We start from the raw sequence: 25,030 nt of genomic DNA on the forward strand, positions 1-25,030 counted from the left end.
AAAAGTATTACACCACTGCTGGTACCTAGCAGGACCATGTGTGACCCAGAGCCTGCTGGAAGAGCCAGATCTTAAATGCTTTCCCCAAGACCAGCAGACTGTGAAGGGGGATCCTATTCCATAAGGCGAAGGCATGCCTCCTGGGTCTCATAAGATGGCATTGTTTAATTGATGGGCCCTGGAGCATGCCAATCTGATCAGATCTTATTGGACAATCAGAAACAATTGGGAGACGTCGCTCCACAAATATTTGCAGATAACCACCAGCACCTTGAAGTGCACCTGAAGGCCTACTGGAAACCAGGGCAGCTCCTGAAGCATGTCTTTGAATAAAATTGGTGAGCCAGAAAAGATGCTATCAGTTTCCTGATTTTTGGCTACCGTACACCAACACACCTCTCCTACATTTACAATAGCAAACCAGAATGTACCAATAGCTACTTGTGATGACAGGCACACTAAGCTGCCCATGATATCCTCAGGAAAAACAGTTGGGCCTGGGATGGACCAATCTAATAGGTCTAGCCTCCCTATGGCAGGAGGTGATGCTGAAGAGCTCAAAGGTGATGCGTGATCAGGCAATGAGAAGGGACACATCTTTCAGACTGTATCACAAATGTGACAAGGCCAAGACAAAAGCCAGACCTAACATATGACTACCTGTGTGGGTTGGGCCCACAATTACCTGAGATAGGACCATGGTCACTATACTGTCCATGAACTCCTGAGCCACTCCAAAGTCTATGCCACATGAGGGCAAGTTAGAATCTCCAAGGCTCCGTTGCCAACCCAGTGACAGAGTCAAGCAGCTCAGGCAGGGAGGCCACTGTTAGGAGCAAGAAACTTAACTGCTACCTAGAGCTCAGCTTCAACCACATGGTCCCACATGTGCAGGGCAGAGTCTCTGAATGCTGTCAGAGCTTCCCATGTAACAACCCCCACCACACTGTCTGCCCTGGGATTGCTACTCATGGAACCTCAGTGGGCACATCTCTAAGATGGGAATACCGCTCTCTGGTCCCAACCAATCTTGGTTACGCACACTACAAGAAGCCCCTATAACAAGCTGACCGGCACAGACTGGGGCCACTGAGGATCTAGTGACCTGGAGATGGAAGTCATAATCAGTTCTAAACAATGAATACAACTTTTCTGCAAGCGGTCCATCCCTGATCTCCTGTCATATTTCCCTCTGCCCATCATGACCATTTTGCTGCTGGCCTCTTCCTCCATCAATCTGATCCCCTGATCCTGGCTGCTCCTCCCACAGGCTCCCAGACCCAACTTTCCCCAGCCCAATTCCTGAAGCCCCCCCTCCACAGGCCCCAAAACCACCCCACCTTCCAAGCCCCACTCCCACTAGGTGTAGCAGTTGGGGTAGGCCTTCTCTCTTCCACAGGCAGTCCCCAAACCTCAGTCTCAGGTGACCTTGGAGACGGTGCTGTCAACCATCTCTCTCCCACCTGAGGAGCAGGCAGCCACTGACTCCATCAACCAACCGTGGCTGGGGTGGGTCCCTCCACAGTTTTTCCAGCTCTCAGTTCTGGGAATCTCCTTCCTTCAGGCCTGGGTCCTGAACTCCAAGCATGTACGGGGCCAATGATGGACCAATCCAGCAGCCCAAGCAAGCAGCTTGACAAAAATTCCCATAATTTCAGCAGCTGATAGTTACTCTGTCCTCTCAGATGAAACAAGTAGGATGCCAGATGAAAAAGTAAAATATCAGAACAAAACATCTGCCAATGCCCACAGTCCATGCTCCAGCAGGTGCAAGTCTCAGGCCGGTGTTCCTATCGTCCTCCGACCTGACCCCACTCCCACTGCCCCCAGTGCTCATGCCCCTCACTGCTGGCCAGTGTCTCATGCATCCAGTCCATCATTGCTCCACCCCACCAACTCTGCTCTTCAGCCCAAAAGATGATCCACAGGGACTTCTTGTCACTGTCCACAGTTCTGCCCAGAAAGCACTCCAGCTGAAGCCCCATCCAGTTGTCTCTTGGAGGTCACTCTCATCTTGTACTACTGCAACTTGGCATCAAAATCATGGACAATAACCACACTCTGGAGCTTGTTCTTCCTTAGCCAACGCCATTCCTTGCTAGACACTTATTCATGAACCGGTTGAAGTGATTGGCCAGTTAGTGGTCCAGAAGACAGAATTAAAATTTTAAATGCTCTTGACAAGTTAGAGAAATGCAACAGGATGAAGTTTAACAGAGACAAGTCCTTCACTTAGGAAACAGAAACCAAATCTCAAGGTGCAGGATGAGTGTTACATGGCTTAGTAATAGTACTTGCAAAAAAAAGAATCTTGGCAGAGGAGCTAATTGAACATCAATGATAAGCCAGCAGTGCAATGTAGGTGTGAAAAAGGCAAATGAAACTTTAGGCTGCAGAAACAAATATAATCTTTGGATATCATGGGAAGTACTCATTCCACTTTATTCTGCTTTGATCTGTCTCCATCTGCAGGTCTAAAGGAATCAGAGAAATTTGACAGATGGAGAGAAAGGCAAGGATGATGATCAGGGGCAGGGAACTAATGAAGAGAGATTAAGGAATTGGGTATATCTCACAAAAAGTAGATGAGACCCTCATTCCAAGCACAGGACAAGGAATACTGGATTTCAGTTACAGGAAGGCAGATTCTGACTGAACGTTAGAAAAATTTCCTAACAATAGCAGCAGACTGACAGTCAAACCACTGAGCCAGAGAGGTGATGGCCTCGATACCCTAAGTGGCCCCTTCCAATTCTTTGATCGCAAGACTCTGGAAGGGAGTTCCAACACTGCAGAGAAAAGCCAACAAAAAATCCAACCCAGGTAAAACACACATATCCAGGGGTGTCTGGATGAGAGTGGAATAAAAACTCAAGATGGGGGTCACAACTGCATGACAACAGCCCCACTGCTCCCCCACCCCACCCCACCCCACCCCCTGGGACACCCTGCACATACAAGAACATTAAGCTGCTGTGTCCCCCTTCTCTGCCAAACCCGGCTGAGATGCAACCTTCCTCCTCGTTCTCCTTAAGGGACAAGTTGGACAGGATCTCTGGGGAGGAGTCGGCCAGGGCTGAATACTGCTTCTGAAAAGGCTTTGTCCCTGTGCCGTCTGGGGCAACCTCCTCACCTCACGGTACACTGGGATGGGGAGAAAGAGAGCCCACCACCAAAACAGCTTACCCCAGGCCTACATTTGAAAGATCAGCACCAGCACTTGGAAATGTGTTCAGGAAAGTCACTGATGTACTTGCCTTTCACTCATTCACTTCAGAGGCAGAAGGATATTTCCAAACAATTTCAAGACAACCCATACAAGAGAGTAACAACACAGCATGCAGTTACCACAAAGTCTCCGGTTGCACAGCACAGCTGAGAGAAAAGGGTGTGTAGCATACCTACAGGGCTTCCTCTGTGCAATCAGCAGGACAATGTTTTTCAACTCTGGAGTGAGCCTTGCTCCTGCTTAATCTTCCTCCCACGCAGTTTCACACACAGATCTGCCTCTTAATCCAAGCAGGCCCTTCTAAACCATGTTTTCTTGGCAACAAGACCTGACTGTCACAAGGACCTGCCTGCTATCAAGACAGCTTCTCCTGGAAAGAGAAAGAACTATGGAATTTGCTCCAGAAGCCACCTCTACTACCCAGAACAGCCTTGAGGGCTAAAGTGTTAAGAGGAGCAAAGAAGAGGTGATGCTGTGATCTCCTGCTCAACTTGTCTGCCATATGCCATGATCAGATTTTCTTCTTCCTGAGGCCTCCAAGGAATCCTTATATCCTTGTAAATAATGGTTACAGCTTGCCATATTTGACCTCACCATATCAGCCAGCAAAAACCTTGTTAATTGACTCAGCTGCTCTGCCTGCATCATATGCTAAGAAGCTCTAGGACAGGATCACCAGGCTTGAAGCAAGCAGTCTTGCAGCTGTTCAGGTCCTAAGCTGCATAGGGCCTTGCAGGTTACTACCAGCATCTTGAACTTGGCAAACTGGAAAGCAATGCAGCTCCTGCATGATGGGTGCTACATGGGGAGCATGGAGACTCTCCCCTTAGTGCATGGGTTGCTGCATTAGTGGACACATCTGGAATTCTGAAGCATGTTTTGGACTTCCTCATAAAATGGGTGCCATGGATGGCATGGCCAGTCCCAAAACAGCCATTTACCAGAACTCAAACTGGTGAGGTTTGCCTCCTTTATTTCTGAATTCTGGGATGCTTCCTCCCACAAGTAAAACAGAACCAGATGGTCCATGGCACATGGAGGTACCATGCTGATGAGTCAGGGCCTGAGGGCCATTTGGGGCAACAGACTGCAGAGGAGACACCCCACCACTAAATGTGGCTAAGCATGATGTATACAGCCACCTTGAGCAAGAAACCATGGTTCAGTTTGCACATCACAGTACACTAAATACTAGTCAGCTTTCATTTGTCTCTCTGTAAAATGAGGAAACGGAAGTTAGAAAAAGGTCTCATTATAAAGGCAGAAGGAGATACAGCTACTGTGTCTCTGGTGGATGATCAGGAAGAGAACTCTGAGTCAGGAACCACTCAACATGACATCCCAAGTAGCTGCCCCTGAGGAAAGCCACTTGGCCATGTTGGGGGAAAAAATCCTGGCTCTCCTTCCACTGCTCACTTGGACTGGGTCATGCTCTAGCACTTTGGTGGGTATCCTGAGGATCGGAAAAGAACAGACATTGAGCGGAAGAGACAGCGGATTCTCTCAGGGAGTTGATCCAATTTGATCCAACCCTATGAAGGACAACCATTCTTGGTTCCTCAAAGCTGTTCCCTGTGGCAGCCACCTCTCTGCTGGCTCTCCCAAAATCAAGGAACAGATGTCAGGTCAGGCAGGCCATTTTCAGATTCTTAAATAATGGACTGAGGGCTCTTCATCCATTAAAGCTGCTTCCAGCGTTCCATTGCCCAACTTTTCTGATTCTACTTGAAAGCAGGAGCTTCCATTGGGTGTATCTCCCTCCCACCAGAAAGAAGGTCTGTGCTCAGTTAGAAAGCTGTTAACCCCTTGGTTCTATCAAAGAACATTTGAGATGGTAGAGCAAGAGGTTGCCCCTGGAAGGAGTGGAATCACAAGGCAGCAAAGAGAAATAAATGAAGAAAGTGCAGCCAGGCCTGATCCAGGAACCTCTGGATTGTCTGCATGTCTGTAGAACTCACAAAGAATGGGCAACCAACTAACACTTGCCCTTCCCGGCCACTGTGTCAGCACACAAAGAATCCTCGGCCAAAGAATTCAGTATTTAGCTGCTGACCAACACAGAATGCCTCCAGAGTCATTGGGAGTCGGGCGGTGTACAAATGTAATTAATTATCATCACCACCACCCACACACACAATTTTGCAGTTAAACATGTACTCTCCTTCCCATTAAAATAAAAAGAGAATTGCTAGTGTTTGTCCGCAGCTCCATTGTCTTCAGAGTGCCTTATCCCAGCACAATGCCTGTTCCTGCTGGATCCCAGGAGTGATGCTGGAGGTGGAACATGCCAGGCGTTGACTGACAGCATGAACCGCTCTTTGGAACTCAGGGCGCCCAAATGTTGAGGCTGTGGCTGCTGCTCCCAACGGCATTTCCCTGTTGCAAGACAGATCTCAACCTCCACAGACCTATGACCGGAAGCACCCCATCTCAGTCTCATGTGATCAGCAGGGGGTTCCTCTCAATTCCTTATTAGATCTGCCCTCCTCTCTGGAATAGCCCTAAAGCAGAAAAGGTGTTCTCCCAAGAGATCAGCACAAAGGCAACACTCACGTCCCCAAGAATACCCACAGAGGGTTGAAACGAGGAGAAATGAGTGAGTTTCAAGCAACGTGAGGGCCCTTTGGAATCCCAAGGAAAAAAGGGAAGGGCCATGGAAAGGAAGGATCAACATTTTATGACTGATCTCTATGGCAGCCATTTTTGCAGTGGGTCCCACAAGATCTCTCAACATCCCAGTTACAGATCCCGGCACTAGAGAGTTCTGCTGTCATCACGGTTTGTCAGATCTGATCTAACTTCTCTCATTCTCTTTTTCCAGCAATTCTAAAAGATACAATATAAAGAATAGCTGGAGGAAACTATACAATGCTCAAAAAAATACAGTGCCATCCATTCCAGCACAATTAACCAAAATAACACCACACTCAGCAAAAAGGTAAGAGCGCTGTCCTTCTTCCCCACAGAGCAATTCACGTTTTTTTGCAGAGTCAATGTCATGAGTATGGATGGTGAGCAGGAGGGGGCCCCTATCCAGGGGGGGAAACGCATGCGTAGTTTAGAGGCTTTGAACTGTCCTTCAAAGAAACTCAGAGCAGACCCGCCTTGAGTTTTGGGGTTTATCTGTTGGGGTTTCCCGCGCTCCTTCAGTTTGGTAGGATTTTCTGTTGTCTAGAGCAGTTAATAAACAGTAGAGACTATTTTCTTGTCTCAGCATGGTTTTTTGCTTAAGTCTGGACAGTCAGCCCCACCTATGCTCCTCTGTCCCAAGCATCATATTCCAAAAACAACGGAACACGTTAGTAGCCCTTTTTCCTGCATGATCACAGATCATTTGCAGAAAGGACCAGAAGGATTAAGTATAACTGACAAGGCTCTGCACATTCAAAGTTGAGAGTTGGGTAAACTACAGGCTGTGAAAAAAAAGGTTTCTCCAAAAGAATCAAGAAAAGAACCATGATGCCCTCTGTGGCCACCACACAGGCTGCAGGATGACCAGGAAGTGGAAGATGCTGCTCATCCTTGTCCTCCCGCTTACTACCCTGGGACCATGCTGGAGTTTGCTGAGTCAGAGAGGTGTACGCACAGCCTACAATGTTTGTAAACCTACCAAACCACGTGCAGGCAGGCAAGCGGGTGGGCAGGCGGGCAGCAGAAGCCAGAAGAGCATCAGCCCCACTAGGAGGCCACATCCCCAGGCTGGTGGGAGGAGATGAGGAGTGCTCCTTCCACGGCCCAGTGCTCTAAAATTAGTCACAGCCACCTCCAGGATCCTCCTGTAGATGCAGCCAGATGTGTGGCACTGGAAAACTAGTGTGAGCAGCAGCACCAAGCCAACAGCAAAAGACTGGCGCAGGAAATCCAGCACAGTTGTCTTAGGAGAGAGCGCATCAAAGGGCAGCTCCCTTCATTCATTTGCATCTAGTGGAATGGCAGGGATACAGAGGGGGAATGAGTTCATCAGAGCATCATGTCTTTTATGCCAAAACAGTAAATTACAGCTGTTTCATGTAACATGGCTTTAGATAATTTTTCTCATGGAAGGAGAGCTCATCTGGACACCAAAAATGTGCTCAGTAAATGCCAAGTATCTGCCTCCTCCTCAAGTACAGGCAGCGCAAAGGCAGTTGTGTGGAATGCATCAAGAATGTCAGACAAGCATGTTTGAAAGGGGAAAAAAGGAAGTTCAGAGCTAGCCGATATGTTCCCTAGTATGAGACAGCAAAATTTACGACTATATCACTTTAGACTTTAGCTGAGAAGTAATATATTTTGTTTTCTTTAATTCTTCCCTCCCCCCATGCCCCACCCCACCCCCCAAAGTTTTCTGCCTGGAATAAAACAAGGCTAACAAAAGAGAATAAAAGTTTAACCCAAGAGGCTCTCTTTCACCAGAGAGCAACTAGGATTTGCTGGGCAAATGAAAGGAAGCAGAGAGGCCTTATTTGTATAATTTATCCTCCATGAAAATCAGCACATACACACCCAAATACTTTCTCACTTCCACCACAGAGAAGATATGCCTGTAAGTGACTTCCAGACCAAACCAAGGGACACTAGTAAGCATGTACCCACACTTACATACCACACAAATATTTATTTGTCTCTCATGAAGAAGTCTGATAGATGGCTGTTCCCACGCACAAAGCATGCTTATAATGCGGATGATTTTGAGCTTGCCTGCAAAGTTGGGACCTCCAGAAGAATTTCTGTAACATGGCCAAGTCATTAGTCCAAGCATTAATGCTCTCTGCATTTCCTTCTCTCCCAACATCACCGGGACATACAAGAACTTCCTTTTGTTCCTTTATTTCCAACTCTGCCATTTTGACTTGCATCAGTTACCTGCTTGCAGGTATTCATACCAGAAGGTCTATAAGTATGCACTTTGTTTGCGTTTGCATATGGTTCTGTACCCCAGCTAATTAAGGCCAGTTCCCCGAAGGATGGGAAATATGGAGATGACTTTTTTTTTCAGGAAGGGAACGAGTCAAACTATAGCAGTGAATGAGTTAACCTTCACAAACATTCTGAGATTGCTGATTTCATTGTTAGAATTCTAATGAGCCTATTAAAAATGTGGGATGAGCAATATTACCAATGGCACGTTTTATCAAAAATCCCTTTGTTCTTTTTATTCAAAACTTGCAACTGTTAATTTTTTAACTGCACTATGACACAGATGATGCGGACCATCAATACCCAGCCCTGCTGAGAGACCAATTCTCAATGGCCACCTTGCAGTTCTCTCCCTGATTTGCCTCTCTTACATTCTGTCTCCTGGCAACTGTACATAACAACTAAAATTAATCTGTTGGTTATACAGCTTCTGCGTTAGACTTTTGCAATGAAGAAGAACAAAGAGGAACTGTGTATAAACTTCGAAGGCTGGACTTGGGCACTCTAGTGCCACAGAACATACAATGGGATGAACTGGTAGCTGGGCAAAAAGTAAGACACAACCTTCCAACCAAGCACAACATTTAAAATCCAGATATTTAACTGCAATCTTTCATTAACTTCTTTTTAGCTCCTTCTGCTGCCAAAGAAGAAAGGAAGGACATTAAATTGCAAATAGAACACTACCTCCTCCTATTTTTCCCCTTAGCAACAACCCTGTGAAGGGTTGAGGCTCAGAATGACTTCCCAAAGCTCCCCAGTGAGTCTGGGACTAGAAGTTGCATCTTCCCATTCCTGGTCCAACCACACCAACTTTTAGTATGTTTCAGCTAACTCTGAACAGCCGTTGTCAAACATCTTGGCCAGAAAACTCAAGGTAAACAAACAGAAAACAAGTAAGACTAGCAAATATGTAAAACCCAAGTATTCCCCCATGTTGAGCAGTTTGATAAGGCCAAAATCAGAGGCTGAGTCCCAGCATCATATATGGATGGATCTTCCCAATGCTCCAGACATACCCAGTGGAAAACCTGCGGGGGGCAGGATCTGGAGAGACCATTGGCTCCCCTTCAAGTGGAAGCTGGACAGCCATGTGCCTTATGTTGGGTTCTCCTCTGAGCAGGAAATTTGCCCCTGGCAACTCTAGTTGCATGATTTTGTATTTTCAAAATGTATCTTCAAGAGTCCCTTGTTGAGGTGGGCGGTTATAGAAATTAAATAAATAAATCTTGGTTTCCCTCCCAAAGAATAGCATATTTCTTTTAAAAAGTAAGCTGAAAACACAGAACAGCAACCAATTAAAAATTCAGAAAGGAATCTTGAGACTGTGGACTGAGAATTTTTTTTATTAAGAAAAATGTAAAAGTTAGAAAATTTTAAGCCAACAATGGAGTTCTTTATAGTGATTCACTATAAAGTGGGCAGAAGAGCAATCTTTAGAAGTAGCACTATGAAGCTGTTCAAAAGAGGGATCCTGAAAGTGAAATTTCCTACAGCTAGAAAATGAGATGGGGGGAGAATCACATGCTTTCAAATCAAGGAATAATTCTGCTTAATATGGTTCCTAATCATTCTACTATTAATCCCTAGCTTTAAAAGCAATGAAAGCAAATCAGGTTTTGCTTTCATGTCCAAATAGCCTTAGACTAGCCTTAGATGTATCCCACAACTGTCTGGCATCTCAAGAGGCTGACTGAATATAGAGCAGGCAATATCTCCTGCTCTCCAGTTCATGCTGCAGATTGGGGGGCAAATTCAGCACTTCCACTTCCCCTCCCTTTTGCTGATCTGCCTGCAATGAAAAGAATCCTCACCATGGCTTTGGTGGCTGAAGTGCTGCTATCATGGGATCTGGATTCCCTCCCCCCACGATCTAACATGGCTGCCGATGCTTAAAGAAACATCCAGCTGTTCTGTGCACAGTCACTTGATGGACATGACTTGAAGGGCAGCAGATGCATCCCCATGAACCTTGCTTTCTGCTTCAGCTGTAGCAGTCACATAGGATCCCCACGTGGGTTTCATTCGTGCTGACCACCAAATGCACCCTCTGGGGTTCACTCCCCTCCCCCTCAGAGCTTCCCCAAGAACCTCCAACCACCACAAGCTGCAATGCTGAGTTAAGAGTTTCATCATCACAAACTGCCTACTCCTAGGGATTTTCTCACGGAGCTGCTCCCAGATCTGAGATACAAATCAGTTCCGCACGCATGGGTGGCAAGCTAATTGCCGCTGAGGTCGTCTTGGCACAGATCCTTGTAACAAAGACAGAAACTGGCATTTGGCCGTGAACAACTAAATGACCAAACTATGTGAAGCATCTTCTTTTTGGCATCCCCCCAAACTAAGAAACCCAAGATTCTTTTCCACCATCACTAAGTTGTGATGATTGTTAAGCTGCATCACAGAAAAGTTAGGGCAGTCACTGAGTGACATCAGGATGATGTCACTGCTGCTGCCTTAGGGAAGAGTCTTGGCTCCTTTGCTAGTTTCACCAGCGACAGATGGGGGGGGGGGGGCGAAGGACAGAGCAGGCTACAGCCTGTCCATCATAAGCCTGGAGGAAAGATCACCATTTTAGATGTCTTCCACATTCAGAAAAGCTCAGAGAAAGAAAGCCCACAGAGAGACATAAAAGCCTCCCAAACCAAATGGCTTTACAACAATTTCACGAGTCAGGCACCTCCCTCCCCCCACCCATCTCATTACAGCTTTTGTCTTTGAAAAGGAGGAGGAAAACCCCGGTACCTCTGCTCCTGGCACTTGTGCCTGTGTGCCAATTTCTTTATTGTTCTTTATTTCCAGCTGCAAAGAGGAAAAATTTTTAAACTAAGAAAACTGATTTTTAAAAGCAAAGGAGCCAAAGCAGCTCCTTGAAAGAGCTGTAATGCCCGATTTAATGACCATCCTCCGTTCGGATTAACCCCCCTGGGAGGAGAAGGAGGAGGAGGAGGGGGAGAGGGGGAGGCGAGCGGCGCGGAGCCGGCCTACCGAGGCGAGTAAGACAGCGGTCGGTTACCTTGCCGAGTGCGCGTCCTCTTCAGGCCTTCCGCGCTGCCAGCCAGCAGCCCCCGTCTTCGCCTCTCTCTCCCGAGCCTGCCCCAGCCCTCCTCAGCCCCGGCGAGCCTCCACTGCTACCGAGCAGCCATCTTGCCTCATTCTCCTTGAAGCTGCCTCGCAGACAGCCGGGGGCAGTCGGGGGCTTTTCTCCTGCCAGACGCCAGAGTCATTATCACGCCGCCAAGCTCCCAGCCCTCGTCCCCCTCCCCAAGAAGCAAACAGGGTGGACGTGACATGCATGCCCAGCCCGCCGCCGCCGCCGCCCGCTCGCCCGCCCGACGGAGGGGAGGGGAAGCGCCGCCCCGCCCCGCCCCGGGCCAGCCCACACCGAGCAGCGGGGCAGCCCCCGCCGCCGCCCTCTCTTGTCCCCTCCTCTCGAAGCGCTCACCTGCCAGAGGCAGGCCCGGAAACACCCTCGCGCCTCTCCTGGCGCGGCCCGGGCGGCCCGGCCCGGCCCGCCCCGGCCCGCCAGACGCTTCCCCCGGCAGAGAGGAGAGCCTCGCTGCTGCCGGCTCTGCTGCTCCGTCCTCAGAGGGCTGGGATTCCCAGGAGCAGAGAAAGCTCCCCCAGCAACACGGGGATGGGGGGGCTGGGGCTGGACACCAAGCAGCCCCGAGGGCGAAGGCTCCTTCCTTTCGGGTCTCACTGACACCAGGCCAGAAGAACAAGACAGGCACCTCGGGGCCAGCTGACAGCCCTTCCCGTTTCAGAGCGCCTGCGGTGGTTCGGCGGTTGTGCCCCCACCCCCGAAAGGTGGGCCGGATGCTTTACTCTCTTCAGCAGGGTCAACAGAAACACGATGTTTGCCTCCCAAAACCATTAGTTACTGGGTTCTTTTCACTATTTGCTGTTGTTTTAATGTCTGCCACAGTCTAAAGATCAGCAATTAATACTCTGGGTTCAAATATGCACTGTACAAATCCATTCATGAAGATCAACTGCAACTCAGTCTTTAAGGGCTACATCACATTCATGGGTGACCATTAATCATATCAAGACATAAATGGAGCACTTATGTGCAGAGGCACTCTACCTGCTGAAGCTCAACAGGAGGGTGCTGCATGGTATGCAGGATACACCAAACTAGAAGCCAACAGAAAGTCAACCATTTTGGTTTAATGTAATGTGTGAATCCAGGCACTAGAACTTGTCAGCAATGGCTTTGGTTTGATGGATGAACCTAGCCAACAGGGATTATTCTACAAACGACGATTAATGACCCATCATGAGGGGTCATTTATGAATCCACTTTTAGCCCTACAGAGCACACTGCAGACAAGAGCAGCAGAAGCCTTATTGTTGTTCCAGAAATACAAAGTGTGTCCCAAATGCAACAGAGGGATTTCAAGTATATAGATATATACTGCATCTATATAGAGAGAGAGAGACAGATATTAGGAAGGATGGCTCCATACCTTCAGCATACTTCTCATTCCCAGATTAAGTCACTCACACAGGTATGAGAAAGACATGGAAGTGTGCCCTGCAAAAAAACAAAAACCCTTGTAGCTGATCATTTTCTGTTCTATGCAGAATCCTTCTCAGACCAAAACCAGTTGCCCAAACCAAAGACTTTCCTGCCTCACAATCTGAGTCATTTCTGGGATCAAGCAGATGCCTGTGAACTGCTTGCAGAGCCTGTTTGTGCATGCCAGAGATTGAACATGAACCAGAAGAAAATGTGGCAGCAACTCTAGTGTGGCGATGGGCATTTGGAGGTATCCATGCCCTCCTCCCTGAGGGCTGCATGAATGGAGAGGCTCCTGGTGAATAGACTGTTATTGCTCACACCTGCACACACACACACAGGTACATGATCGCTAGCAAGAAGAGAGTGTCACCAGTGTCACCCTGCCAGTATTAAAGTACCTGAAGGGGAAGTCATGACTCCCTTGCTGCTAGTATCAGCAGCGAGGTGACGGAGACTTCTCCCCACATCTGATGCCACTATCCAGCAAAAGGCTGATCAGCGAATAGCCGGGGCGCACACAGAGTGACCAAGAGAGACTGATTTCCCTGTGCTCCCGAGTAATTTCTGTTGTTCTTTAAGGCTTGATGAAAGCTTGTAAAACTTCAAGGCTTCCATAAAACTTCATGAAATGCTAAGAGAAGAGGCTATTCTATGTGTACCATTTAAAAGAGCAGAAGTCTTTACTTCTGGGCATTCTGCAGTTTCAAAGGGCAAAAGACTATTGAACCAATGACCACAGCCAGTTTTCATGAAAAGGAGTTTCTACAAGGCCTGTTGGAAGAGAAACGTCTCAGAGGGAAGGAAGGAAGATTTTACGTCTCAGGTGAGCTGGGCAAGATACTACTTTCCATCTTTACCCAACTTAGAAACTTAATTTACATACAGGTTTAAAGTTCCACTCCACTTTTCTTCTTTGAACTACTTATGCACAAAGATGCAGGGTACTAAATATTCCCTATTTATTTATTTGCTTTCAGGTCAGCTTTAACTCCTAGTGCTTACCAGGATGAATCCCTGCAGTATTCAAGATAGTTTGCCATAGCTTTCTTCCAATTTTTTTTCCACTTTTCCAGAAGAGTTTGCAGCCCTGAGATTTTTAGTGACCTTCCATTTGAGGACTCCCTGCTCCAATCCTGCCTTGCTTTGCATTCTGTCTGGACAGCTACGTACACCAGGCAACTGCTGCAACTACAAAGCTTTCTGAGACTGAGCGTGGTTCAGCAGTGGAACCCATTCCCTAGCGAGATAGCCACAGCATCCAAGGGGGAGCCAGACAGCATCTGTCAAAAAAGCTTTAATCTGTGGCCCCTTCCAGCTCCCCCCAAACTGCAGTACTCCATATCTTACTTCCAAGTAGACATGAATAATATCAGGTTATTTAGAACAAATTTTTTAATTAGAGACACATTTAATATGATTATACTCCTTGATTTTAATACTGTTCGCATTCCCTTGAAAATTTAAATTTGTTTTCATGGATTCAACAGATATGGAATGAGACTGTCCACATACACACACACCAATGCCTTGGTGGCATTCAGGTTTCCTATCCCTTGCGGGGAGCAAGGATAGGAAACCTGGATGCCACCAAGACAAGGAAATATTTAGGACACGTGGTACAACCGAAGTTTAGATCTTAAAGGAGCAGTCACGACCAATGCTCAAGCAGCCCGAACCACCAATGCCCCTGTGCTGACAGAAGAGACAGCCTGGGGATGGGGAGGGCAAGAGAGAGATGGGCTTTGCGGGTCAGCAAGACTCTTAAGGCTGAAGCCCTCCTCCCCTGTTGAGACCCCTTTCAAAACCCCAAACAGTGGTCAGTCACCCTCCCCTCTCATCGATAGTGACCTCCAGAATGACAACAGCAGGAGAGCTCCACTCTGCCTAAAGGGGTGCCTCTATCATTTGCCACAAAAATGTTTTTCATCATCTCTCTTTGCCTTCTATTTAATGACAAGCTGGTAGAAAGTGCCACATTATACAAAAATCAGTGCCCAAACACTCCACCGCTTTGAACAAAACAGAATGGGCAATGTGATAATGTTAAAATGCTAAATGTGTCCTTTTGCATTACTGCATAAAACTCTTGTACAGATTTAAGTGACCAAAGCACATGTGCACACACAGCATCACACAAAAGTAAACAGCGTTATATACCTAATGGCAATATCAGCTCAGAAGAGTTTTAAAATAAAGGAATGGCTCAGCTTATACAAAATAACAACAATTTTGAACAAAGTAGCTACAAAGCATTTTTTCTTTTTCTTTTAATGTGTATCTCCTCCAAAGGGTTTGTATCAAGAGAGACAATTGTGGACTGCAGGGCCAGCTGGGTGAGACTAGACTCTGGCACCCTCCTTCCATCATGCCCAGGCACTGGTCCAGGGCATCCGTCCACAACTGGATCCAAGGACAGCCCAAAGGCGCTGGGGCTGATTCTTGGGGAAGCTCGTATGCAGTGCCTCCCTTCCTCCCTCCAGTGCTGCTCTCCCACCCACCCTGCAAGTCCACTCAGCGCTCCAGGGTGCCTGCTTGGAAGCCCCGGCATGCAGCCTTCTGCCAGGAAACAGGCACTGCCAAGCTCTGAGGGGGCGTGGGGTGTCCTGACTGTGTTCACACAGCATGTGAAGCCACAGTTTAAACCTGGGGTTTATTGAATGGGCTGAGGTTGCACAGCACATTAAACCATAAACCATGATTTATAGTCACAAGGGCAGAAACCTGGCAGGGAGCTAGGGGGTTGGGGGATGATATAAACAAACAAAATAAATAATAAGCCACTAAGACCCAGGGAATCAGAGAACAGTGAACACGTTCCAAATTCTGGGAGCCTCTGGTGACTACTAGGAGATGCTCCACCCCCTAGAGAACGAACTGGGCATTCTCCCAGAGTCAGGTTTGGAGTTCAGTGGTGCCTAATTTGAATAAATTAAATTAAATTAAATTAAATTAAATTCCACTGTACTTTGCACTGGTCAGATCACATCTGGAGGACTACATCCATTCTGGGCACCACGCTTTGAAAGTGACATGGAGAAGCTGAACCAGGTTCAGAGGAGAGCTACCAGAATGACAAAAGGGCTGGAGACCCCATGAGGGGCAAATGGAGGGTCCAGGCACATTCACCCTGCTGAAGAGGAGGCTGCGGGGAGAAAGGGTATCCGTCTATAAATATCCCAAAAGCTGTGGCATGCAAGCAGGGGAGGGACCCATCTCAGTTGGAACCGAGAGCTGGAGAAGGACCACCAGTTCGAAATTAAAGGAAAGAAGATTCAGGCTGAATATCCAGAGGAATATCCTGCCATAAGAGCCATTAAGCAGTGGAACAGGGCAGCCTTCCCCTTGCTGGAGAATTTTGAACAACGGCTGGATGGCCCACTGGTCAGGGATGGCTTAAGTGGTGGCCATGGCCAGTCCCTCCCCAAACAGTAAGATTGCTGCAATTATTTTCTAAGAATGCCTCTGGAGCCTTACGTGGGACCCAAAGGCATTCATGAGATGGCTGGTGCTCTGTATTATTCCTGCTGTCCATCTATTTTTTTAAAATTAAAACAAATCAACCTTGGCAGGAACCCCTAAAGATGCCTGGAAGCACTTTGGTGCCCATGGGTATCAGACTGCTTACCCTTGCCCTAGGCTATATAATGAGAACCAGTGTTTTAAAGCAGAATTAAAGCTTGTATGAACACTTGTATGTTGTCCTAACAGTTAGGAATCACGCTGAGATGAGGAGCAGGTCTCTAGTGCTTTATTACTGCTACGTAAGACAGAAAATCCTAACAAACTGAAGAAGCGTGGGAAAAACCCAGACAGATGAACCCCAAAAGTTAGGGCGGGTCTGATCTGTGTCTCTTTGAATGGCTGCTTAATTCCTCAGTACTACGCATGCGTTTTCCCCCCTGGATAGGGGCCCCCTCCTGCTTGCCATCAGTACTCATGACATATGTCACAGGCAGTCTGAACTGCCTTTCAGATTTATGGGAACAGAATAATAATAGGGTGAGGAAAGAAAACAGGAGCATCTCTGGACAGGTGTGCCTCACCTGGACACAGTCCTCACTGATTATACACAGCTGCCTAATTGTTGGATGAGAGCCTGTTTTGGATGGGAGCTACCAAGAGAAAACCATTAGCTGTCTAAATTAACCACCCCATCTCTATGCTTCTTTATGCAGACAATGCAGCTGTGCTGTCTGTAACCCAAGTAGGCCTTTGAAGAGGCCTCAAACCTCTATTACTTTACTTCTCCAGAGAATGCCTCAAAATAAACTATTCTAAAACAATGTATTGGTATTCATTAAGAAACACATTAAGGCCCCAATTAGACAGACAATTAATGGCAAACATATTGAGCAGGTTAAAACTAGGTGTCTATTTTCAATCTTCTACCTGCTGGTCTTTCAAACAAGAGAGATACTAGTAATGACTGAAAAAGCATCCCTTGCATTTGCTAAATTTGGAGGTCCATCTGGAAATAGTTATGTCCCAGCAGCTATTAATCTGTTTAAAGCTTAAGTTCTGGGATGCTATATGGTGCTCAGCCTTTTAAGGAGTCTCTAGCTTAGCAGAAATTCAGTCATTTTTTTAAACCTTATTACAAGCCCTTTATTCAGTTTCTAGTAAGACTGGAACTGAGCTACATTTTCCTTGGGGCTAGATTAAGACTTTGTCACCTCAGATTTTGGCTGAAGCAAGTCTACTGGGGATCTTCCTTGGTCAATCTCACCTTGCTAGACAGGTTCTCTTCTACCCTAAGAAGACAAATTAATGATGATTTAGCATACTGCAGACTTTCCTTCCCAGCATTATCTACTTTGGGCACTGATAAAATTTTGGTTGAATTGAAACAAAGGATTTGGGATATAGCCAATGTTTTGCACCCCTTTTATAGCACAATCACTTCCTCCACCCCTGGACTTTCTCTAAATATTTCTTCAATATTTTACAAGCCCCACATAGGAGACTATTTACTGTGGCCTGCATTGGGGTATTACCTATTAGGGCTACAACTGGAGGATATATAAGCCTCCCATCTGAAAGCCACACTTGCCATTGTGTGCACAATTGTACAACTGTCATTGTGACCAGGGGTCATTACCCTTCTTTTGCATGACCACTCTTCAGAAACCTCTAAGAAGGTCACAAAATTTCTATCAATAGCTACAGCTCTTAGAAGCCACCTGGTTCCTCTCTCATGCTATTAACTGTTCGCTGTTAATTGTCTCAGAATTTTCTTGCAATTTTAAAAATTATTTTATTATATTGATTGCATTATTGGTGGTCTTCTTGTGTTTGGTCCTGGACCATAAATAAACTTTGATTGATATTAATTCCTCAGTGATTAGAGTCTAGCCCTGGTGATTCCATCTATAAAAAAAGAAATAGAGATTGACCTGCCAAGTACCGTCCCATTAGCCTTCTCAGTGTGGTCAGTAAATTATATGCTAGACTCCTGTATAATAAGCTTTTGGACTGGATCAGAGAAGAGAACATTCTGGCTGATGAGCAGGCAGGCTTCAGAGAAGGCCGCTCACTCCTTGACCACACTTTGACTCTTTGACGTTCAGTTGAGGAATCTTCCTCCAAAGCCCACTCAGCATTCTATGCAGCCTTCATTGACCTTTGATGTGTCTTCAGTTTCCTCTCCAGATCTAAATTATGGGAGAAGCTGAACTCTTCCTCAATGGACAGGAGGTTGTTTGGGCTCATCTACAAACTCCCTAAAAATTCTCAAATGGTGTGATGTAACATGCACGGACATTGCACCAAGGAAGTCCCAGTCAAAAGAGGTGTGAGACAAGGGCGCATTCTAGCTCCCCTCCTTTTTAACCTAGTCATCAACCCCCTTGTAGGCAAATTGAACAATACAACTCTCTGTCCACCAAAATTGGGAAACTGGCGTATCTCTATTGTTCTAGATGCAGATGATGCTCTGCTTTTCTCCCAGGCGCAGATTGGGCTGAAGTGAGCACTTTATACACTTGCTGAGTACTGTCAAGAAGAAATGCTAGAAATCAACTACTCAGAAATCAAGATCCTGGTTTTTGACACATTGTCTGGCAGTTAAAAAGCCATCTAATAGAACAAGTCAAGACCTTTAAATACCTAGGGATTGTTTTCCATGCCACAGGTGGATTTCTGCACTGTCTTAACAACCCTGCTTGTTCTCTGCCCATTCCATGCCTGTATTCACAAAAGATGTTAAGCCAAAAAGCTCATTTAACATACTCCCATTTCCCCTCTCCAGTTGTGTACAATATTTTAACCAAGGTTTGATACTTACGAAGTTGTGTCAGACTAACCTTGTCCCTTTTTATGGCAGAGTGACTAGTTTGGTAGAGCAAGGAAATGAGGTGGGTGGGGTGTACCTTGATCTCAGTAAAGGGTTTGACAAGTCTCTCATGATATCCAGTTGGACAAGACAGGTAGAAGTTGACTAAACAGTATTATGTTCTGGTGGTTTTGCAGCTTAGGGAGAAAAATGTACATTGCTACTTGCTGCACCTGCCCGTCTGTCCACCACCGTTCAGAGCCTTTGGGGAAACTGCCAAGTGAAGCGCTTTGACTGGAGCCCGGCAACTTGGGCGGGAGACGGAGGGCCCGGAACGAGCCGCCCCAGCCACGGCCGCGAGAGCGTCGGCAGCACAGAGCCCGCCTCGGACAGAGCGGGTTCGACGGACGGCTTTCTGGGGCTACCCCCGGCTGACCGGAGGTGTTTCTCACTTGCTGCGGAGCGGGGCTCACGTACCACGCCTTGTTAAAGCAAAGCCACAAGGTGGGAGGTGACTTTTGGGTTTTCTGCCTCAGACATTAGGCCTCTGAGGCTGCCCGGGACTGCGGAGGGAGGGGAAAGGAAGAGGCGGCATTTGCCGCCTTCCATCGCGAGCGAGCTTCTACAGGCTGGCAGGCGCCGGCTTGTTCAAAGAGCCGCCGCCGCCGCCGCGTGGGTGGATTTGGTAATTGACGGTGTAGGTGGCGATCCAAACGCATCTCTGACGACGACGACGACGACGACGACGGTGTGCCTCGTAAGTGTGGGGTGATGTGCTGGCAAGGCTTCGAAATCACGTGCCTTTTCTCAGACTCTGTTAAACAAACTGGGCTGCCTCCTTCCCCCTCTCAAATCTAGAAATACTTGAAATGAGGCCGGAAGGCAGACCCGCTCCCAGGTGTTGCTCGGGTGACTCATGCCGGAGGAGGCGGGCGGAGCTCTCCGGGTGCACGACCGTCTTCTCCGCTCACGCTCGCTCGGCCAGCAGCCCTCCTCCCCTACCTCAAGTCGCGGGAAAGGCCTGCTTCAGCTCTGCCCAGATCCGTGACTGCCACTCCGCAGGAAGGGGGCCACCTGGCCCGGGCAGCTGCCCCTCGGGCCCCGAGACCAGCCCTGGGAGCCACCGGGCGACGGGGGCCGAGGCAGACAGGCCCAGGGGAACCGCCACGCTTGCACCCCACCCGAGGCAGCAGGGCAGGACCCCAGCAGGCCTGCTGCCCAATATAACGTGCGGCGCTGTTGCAAGAGACCTTGCTTGCGCCTGGTACTTTCCTCAGAAGGCCACGGGCGAGTCAGACATTCTGATGTGCAGTCACTGTCCTCCAGGAACAGGAATACAACATGCAGACACTGGGGAATTGGTCACAATCTGGCAGGGAGGACATTTCTGTGGCCAACAAGCAGGGCCGCCACTAAGGTCTGTGTCACCCAGGGCAAACATGGATTCCGTGCCCATTTTGACACCCCCCCCCCCCAGCACAGCGCCCGGGGCACATGGCCCGCTTGCCCACCCCCCCAGTTGCAGCCCTGCCAACAAGACAGAAAAGACCGACCTGGGTGTTTCTTTTCACTGAGAGGTCGGGCTCCTTATTCAGCATGGGCTGGAGCTTTTTTGCAGCCTTGCCTTCGTAGAAACTTTTTCCCCCAGTCTCCACATCCACTTTTGGGCAAAAAGTAATAGTAAAGATGGGTTGTGCCTTAACCTGAAGGGAAGGGATCGACCTCAGTTGGTGCTTTTCCAACTTTCCAGATAAAAAGAATCCCCCTGGGTCACTGTTCCATCACCGGGAGATTTTCTTGAAGCACCCCTTGAAAGGGAGCATCACTGGGGCTGGGGTGCCACATCCTCGGGCTCTCACCGCCCTCATCAGAGTGACCAGAGCAGCATCGCGCTGCCATTCCAGCCCTGGGGGGTGTGGGGCACAACATCCCAATGCATGGAGAAAGGGGGTGAGGCTTGCCACAACCCTCTTTTCCTCTGTCTGGCCTCTTCCCGAGCCCCCAAGCTTTTGCACACTGTTTTGTGGTCCTTTGGCGAGTGAATGAAGGTACTGTCCAGCTGTGGATCTGAGATTCCAGCTGACATTTTGGGTCTTGCATTTTGTACCCAAAGCAGCTGGACTGGACTGAGAGACCGAGGTTGCAATCTACCTTCAGCCAGCCATGGGAACTTGCTGTTGAGTCCACTTTCGAGGTCACTCTCAGAGTTGTGTGGGAGAGAACTGAGGGAAGATAGTGCTAGATATAGGCCAGCATAAAATCCTGAAGCAATAAAAATCTAAAAATAAACATAGAGCACCCTCTATAGCCTTTGTTATGCAAGGAAGCACCAAAGCACCATCATTCTCTTCAAGCAATGTAACTACAAAATCAACTTCTAAAAGTCCAAACAAACTGCCTTTTAGTCCAGGCAAGCCAGCACACTGAGAGGCAGAGGTAGAGGCAGACCTCCTCTCTGCCACCCATTCCTCAAAGAGCTGAATATGAGTTTTGCCTGGATTATCTTGTTCATATGAGCCTTTGTTTCAGTACCAGTGGAAAATGTCGTAACTGGAGCCAGACCATTCAGAGGAGAGAAAGGCTGCCATGGAGTGAAATGGACAAGGAGGCATCTTCTTCTTCTCTTGTGGCAGATCAAGAACTTGTGAATGGGAAAGGATGTGTCCAGTCAGTGAGCACACCACCTCAGCACAGATACAGAACCCATTATCACCTTGGCAATCTGAAAAAGGACTTGGAGCAAGAGGCCCAGCAACAGAGTTTATTGTACACAGCTCAGAGTCCCTCTTTGGGGGGAGATGGGCGGTAGTGTAAATTTGAGAAACCAATAAATAAAATAAACAGCAACCTCAGCAACATTCGTTGCCATAAAATAATGAATGCAGTTGAGGGCGATCACACTATCTGCTCCAGAGAATTTTGGAAGGCCACTTCCAGCATGACGGGCTCCTTCTTTGGACAGGTGGCTGAGCAGCAATGGGTTTGGTGCTGCTATAGAGATAGATCAAAGGAGTTTACAGTCTCCCTGCCGCACGGAAGGCCACTATCTCATAATTAGAAGCATTCACAAAATCACCCCGTTCATCGGGCCAAGCGTCACTTGCCTGATTGCTAATCATGAAGTAACAGCAACTCTTCTGGGCAGAAGGCTGGAGACGTTGTTCTACTTGAATTCCACATCTAAGACGTGAGTGGCCTGTGAGGATCACGTTAGCGCACTCTGAACAGCCCCTTCTGCCAACGCACAAGGAGTGTAAGCAATTACATGCAACGTGTTGGGGCACAGAACACTCGGGCCTGGAAGTGCAGCCAAAGGCAGACTTCTGTCTGTAGCCACCAAGATCACCTGTTGAGATGGGACAAGCTGGCCTGACACTTCAGATGAAATCCCACCTCCTGTTGCACCTCCCCTTTCATCAGCTCAAGCACTCAAGCTGCTTGGTAGAATTAGTCTGGACATTGAGGGACATATCTATCCAAAAGACACTTCTGAAAGCAGGTTCCTTCTGATGTAACACATCAGGAAGCTCCCACCCAGAAGGATTTCACTGTCTATGGAAAGTCAGGAGGCATTATAGGGAAGGATTAGCTTAGCAGTCTCCATCCAGAGGATTTTTTTCCCAGAAGCTCTGGGAACCCCAGCAGCAATGCAAAGTGCTAGAATTCCTTTACTGCAAACAGATGCACGGTCAGCTTTTTATTTGTTTATTAAATTTATAGGCTGCCTGCCTTTATCTGGCTGTAGGCAGCCTATACCATGAAACAATTAAGAGTAAAATAAGCATCTGGAAAAAGAGTACCAGCACACCAAAACAAATACAGGTAGTCCTTGCTTAACAACCACAATTGTGACCAGAATTTTGGTTGCTAAGCGATGTGATTGTTAAGCGAATCCAGACCCGATTTTATGACTTTTTTGCAGCAGTCATTAAACAAATCACATAGTTGTTAAGAGAACCACATGGTTGTTAAGCAAATCACACAGTACCCCATTGATGTTGCTTGCCAGAAGCTGGCTGGGAAGGTCAAAAATGGCAATCATGTGACCGCAGGGGCTGCCGCGATGGTCGTAAATGAGAACCATTTGTCAAGTGCCTGAATTGTGATCACATGACTGTGAGGACACTGTGATGGCCATGTGAGGACCAGTTGCAAGTCAGTTTTTTCAGTACTGTTGTAAGTCTGAACCATTGCTAAACAAATGGTCGTTAAGCGAGGACTACCTATATCTCACAAGGAGTCCGCCAGCCCCTCTAGCCTCAGGGCTGTGGGAAGAGCCAGGTTTTATGAGCTAGTTTAAATAAGGTCATGGAGAGGGCCGTATGGATCTTGGGTGTGTTGGGGAAGACATCATTCCAGAGCGCAGATGTTGCAACTGAGAAGATTGGCTTCCTGGGTTCTGTCAGGTGACATCTAACTGATGGGATCCAAAGCCTGCTGACTTTCCCCAATCATATAGGACAGGCAGAAGCTATGGAAGTCAGATGGCCCTGTATCACAGAGGACTTTATGGGTGATAACTAGCACCTTGAATTGCACTCAGAAGCTTACTGATAATTGGAGCTTACAAAGTGACATTGTTATTGGAGGCATTCTATGACAATACCATGGCATGCATGCCCATAACTGTCCATGCTACTGCATGGACCATCTGCAGGTTCCAAGTGGTCTTCAAGGGCAGCCCCATGTAGATGGTATTGCAATAATGCACACACAAAGTGACCAAAGCATGAGTGACTACTTTAAGGGCCTCCCATCCGGATATGGGCACAATTAGTACAATAAATTAATTTCTGTAAAAACCTTTCCAGCAATAGCTGTCACCTGCTCTCTATCTGTGAGTCCAAGAACATCCCCAAATTATGCACCAAAAGGGGAAGTACAATCTCATTTAGGACCAAAGGTTGAACTTCTCCAGACCTGGATGTCCAAATACCCTCAGCCAAATACCCTCCAGACCTTGGTCTTGTCAGGGTTGAGCTTGAGCCTGTTCCTCCCCACCCAGGCCCCTAGTCTCCAGACATTGGATCAAGACCTGACAACATCACCTGGTTGGCCTGAGGTCAACTGGGTATCCGGAGCACACTGATAATAACTGATCCCAACTGTCAGGTGACCTCACCCCATGGCCTCATATAGATGTTAAGCAGTAGGAGCAAGAGCACTGAGCTCTGAGGCACCCCATATCTTGGTCTCTCCTTCCCTGGCCAGCATTTGCTGAACCTGACCACAGAGAAATGAGGAAAGCCATGTCTCGCACACCGAATCCTCATAGGCAGTCTAGGAAGATACCACAGCCGATAGTATTGAAAGCCACTGAGAAATGAAGGAGAATCAGAGCAGTCGCATTACCCCCATCTTAGTTCCACCAGACGTCATCAACTAGCATGATCAGTGCTGTCTCTGTTGTATTCTGATTGGAAACCTGACTGCAAAGGGTCTAGATAATCCATTTCCTCCAGAGTCCTCTGAAGCTGAAACCTGACAGTCTTCTCAATAACTTTCCCTAAAAAAGGGAGATTGAAGGCTGGATGAAAGTTGTGCAGAACTATGGAGTCCAGTGAAAACTTCTTGCAGAGGGGACATACTCCTCCCCCTTCAAGGCAGGCGGTCCACCCGCTCTCCAAACAAAGATAATACTATATAGAACCAGCCACTTGTCACCTCCCCATGGCTTTCATCAGCCAGGAGGGGCATGAATCTAGTGAACAGGTGGCCCGGTTAGCAGTCCCAGGAATTTTGTCCACTTCCTCAGGAGTCATAGGTTCAAATTCAACCCAGGTAAACACACAAGACCTTGTTCCATCATCTTGACAGGACTTGCCCTGTTGGAGTTCAACTCTGAGTGAATCCAAGTGACTATCCACCAGATGCTTAGAATAATACAGCAGCTGTACAGATGTCCTGTGGCTTGTCCCTCCCCAGCAAGAAATGAGTCACTTTAAAACGGGCTGCTGGGTACCAGGATAAGAGTGGAAAATTAGGTATGTTTCACTACTCTCATCACCTCAATGTAATCCCTAACATGTAACCCCCAGTAGTGACTTTGGTCAGGAACTTGGGAACCCAGGTGAGCATATCTCTGAGAGGGAACTCCCCC

The 25,030-nt window shown here is 47.7% G+C and overlaps 2 protein-coding genes across 2 annotated transcripts in view; both read right to left on the reverse strand.

Annotated features, from left to right (window-relative positions):
• The window catches only part of TET3 (tet methylcytosine dioxygenase 3), an 88,522-nt gene extending 77,076 nt beyond the window's left edge, over window positions 1–11,446 (reverse strand). Inside the window, exon 1 of the mRNA XM_063311304.1 lies at window positions 11,148–11,446. The gene's annotated coding sequence lies outside the window, so the exon portion shown is untranslated. The remainder of the gene's footprint in view (window positions 1–11,147) is intronic.
• DGUOK (deoxyguanosine kinase) overlaps window positions 1–25,030 on the reverse strand; it is a 149,230-nt gene that overhangs the window by 100,482 nt on the left and 23,718 nt on the right. The gene's annotated exons all lie outside the window — the stretch shown is intronic.

The sequence above is a fragment of the Candoia aspera genome, chromosome 9 (genome assembly GCF_035149785.1).
Source record: "Candoia aspera isolate rCanAsp1 chromosome 9, rCanAsp1.hap2, whole genome shotgun sequence".
Classification (NCBI taxonomy): Eukaryota; Metazoa; Chordata; class Lepidosauria; order Squamata; family Boidae; genus Candoia; species Candoia aspera.